The following is a 3,299-nucleotide window of genomic DNA, read 5'->3' on the forward strand; positions in this document are numbered from 1 at the left end:
GGGGGGGTCCAGGACAGAACATGCTGATCTGCTGCTGCTCATAATTGGTCGTCTGTTTCTGGTCCACCAGTCGTTCAAACCGAAGCCACAGAGTCACAAAGGTTCCCGCCGGGAGTCAAACTATCCGCCTGTAATGGCGCCCAGGCAGGAACTTTTTTTTTTATCTACCCGGGAAAATCAATTAACGGCGGCTAAAGGCAACAGGGAAGTTTTTTCCTCTGATGGATTTAATCCTTTTCCACATGTTTTAGGGACAGTTGTTTCCACAGTTCTCCACGAGTCTGATGCATCAATGACTTGATCTGATTATCACACTCAGGGATTCCCTCGTTCTGTTGAAATACGTCCCGAGTTCTGTTCTCACTGAGTTCTGTTCCACTGAGTTCTGTTCTCACTGAGTTCTGTTCTCACTGAGTTCTGCCCCCCCCCCCCTTTTTGGTTCTCATAGGACTCGATATCAGAACATTGTAGAGTCCATCCCTGATATACAGAACACTGTGTGTCCAAAGACTCATCAGGTTTCACAACAGATGATTTGTCATGTTTGGCAGAAATTTGTGTCAAAGTTCATTAGAGTGAAACTACTTTGTCTCCATGAGCAGATACATCAGAGTCATTTGACTGAATTGATGGTATGTGTGTGTGTGTGTGTGTGTGTGTATGTGTGTGTGTGTGTGTGTGTGTGTGTGTGTGTGTGTGTGTTGTGGTGGTGGTGTTTTGAACCCTGAGGAATTTTTTATTTCACAATTTCCTTCACTGTAATCTGTGAAGTTTTGTTATTGGCTCACCTTGGTCACCTGATGAGTCACTTCAGTCCAACTCCTCCTCTACCTGAGTCCTGTTAGCCTGTTAGCCTGTTAGCCTTTTAGCTGAAGTGCAGCTGTTTCTTGATTCGTAACCAAAAACCAGAGGCAGTGGGAGATGAGGCCAGGTGAGCAGCTTGTAACCATGGCAACACAGAGGGATTTTCACCTGCGTCACTCGACGATGTTGGTTAGTTTGAGGAGAAGCCTCAGACTGTAAACAAAAATGGACATCACCTCTGTGACATCACCTGCAGGTTCCTGAAGCTCAGAGTGACCTGCTCTACCGTCGCCATCTTGGCAGTGTCTGACTCCGCCCCCTAACCACCATTAAATTCAAAAATGGTCAAAGAGGAGGAGCGTGGGTGGAGCTAAGACTTAGATGATTGATGGTGTGTGTCAAGCGTCCGCTCACCCACCTGTCACTCAAAGAGGCCACGCCCTCAATCCTCCATAACTTTAGTCCTTAATAAAATGTAAACAGGTGAGTTATAAAAACAGGTGAGTTATATAAACAGGTGTCATGAAGGAGGAAATTAGCTCTAGAGACCAGAACAGTTTTTGTACCAGGCTGTAAACATGTTTATTTCTGCTGTAAAGTTGGACATTTTAACATGGGAGTCTATGGGGACTGACTCACTGTTGGAGCCAGACTCTAGTGGTCGTTAGAGGAACTGCAGCTGCTGGTTCTTCACTGTTGATGCTTCATGTTTCAGTCTGGAGGTTGATGATTGGTTAAAACTTCACTATAACAACCTGAATCATTTTAGTCATAACTAAACTATTGTACAGTTATGAAATGCTTATATAATGTAATAAAATTATAATTGGGAACATTCACTCACTGGTGGAAACAGTCATCAGAGCTCATTAGGTAATATAAAATATATTTAATTGGTTCATGTGATGCTGAGTGGGCGACCTCGTGCCTGTCATTCTGCAGGTTATAGTTCAAACATGGAGGGAACTTTCCACCAATCAGCTGACTGCAGTCGATCAATGGGACGTCAGAGTCGAGCTCTCAGAGAGAGAAAGTTTCCACATCAGTGATTAGAGCTCTCATTGAGAGAAGAGGGACAAGGCTGCAGGGATCTGTCTTTAAGTCTATTATCTGGACCCAAATCCCCCAGAATCCTCTACTGCTCTCAGCTCAACTGCATCAGGATCATGTGGACAGTGTGTTAGAATAATCATTTCTATGTAGGTGTTTTCTGCTGTCTCAGCGTCTCTGACCAAACTCTCACCTGATGGTTATTTTCCTGCTCTGCTGCTGTTGATCTGGAGATTTCATCTTGTTCTGCTGTTTGATTTGTTTTTCCTCATCAACTGCAAACATCACATAATTACTGTCAATGTTCATCACCCAGGTAACTAGCTTTCTCACTTCACAGCAGTTTTCTACCTTTCAAAATCACACAGAAACTAATTATACTATTGATTGTTGATGATTCTGTGAATCAATTTTTCACTGAATTCACTGTTTAATCTAAAATGTCAGAACACACTGAGAGCCCAGAGCTGACGCCTTCACATTTCTTATTTTGTCCTAAATTAGATTTACAATGATATAAAACAGCAAATTCTCACATTTTGAAGAAGCAAACATTTGTTATTTTTGCTGTTTAACATCATCAGAAAATGTATCTCTTTCCACTTTGGCCTAAAAATAAATAATAAATATTATGATGCAGAACATTATGATGTCACAGTGACCTTTGACCTCTGACCGAGTTCTAATCAGTTCATCTTTGAGTCCAAGTGAATGTTTGAGTTCTCTCTGGGTGTTACTGAGACATACAGACAATGAAAACACAAAGTAATTTTAAACACCTGCACATGAACACATCTGGACTGACGTCTGATAGAATAAGAAGTGAAGCAGGAAGTGAGGCTGAGCTGTCGGACCTGATGCTGCGTGTCCGGCAGAAAACAGATTAAATAACAGACACACAGCGATGTCTCAGGGAAACAGACAACAAGTGAACATAACACCAGATGTGTGATCCATCCTGGGGGGGGTCAGCTGATATAATTAGCCAGACACAGTTGATTCAGAAACACTGATGACAGTAAAACACTCACTGGCCCCCGGGGGCCAAACCCACAGACCCTGAGGTCTCCACCTGATTTCATTAAACAGATAACACACATACACAGAGTGTGTCCTGCACGAAGCTCCACTTTGAATCCTGCAGCGTCAGAACAGATGTATATACTGTATATATATATATATATATATAAATAGCAGATTGTTTTGTGGAACGTATATATATACAGTATATATATATATATATATACACACACATATATATTCCACAAATGATCTTCTGTATGAAAATAATAAAGTCCTATTGTCTGTGATGTCATGTTGATTTACTGAACATCTAATCTAATGAACTGTTTTCCATTTCCTCACATCTGTCAGGAACACAGATGTTATTACAACCTCTCTCTCTCTCTCACTCACTTGACCTGAGAATAAACCTGCTGGCTCTA

This window comes from Seriola lalandi, unplaced genomic scaffold, assembly GCF_002814215.2.
Source record: "Seriola lalandi dorsalis isolate HSWRI2012SDOR001 ecotype SW California unplaced genomic scaffold, Sedor1 jcf7180002054298, whole genome shotgun sequence".
NCBI lineage: Eukaryota > Metazoa > Chordata > Actinopteri > Carangiformes > Carangidae > Seriola > Seriola lalandi.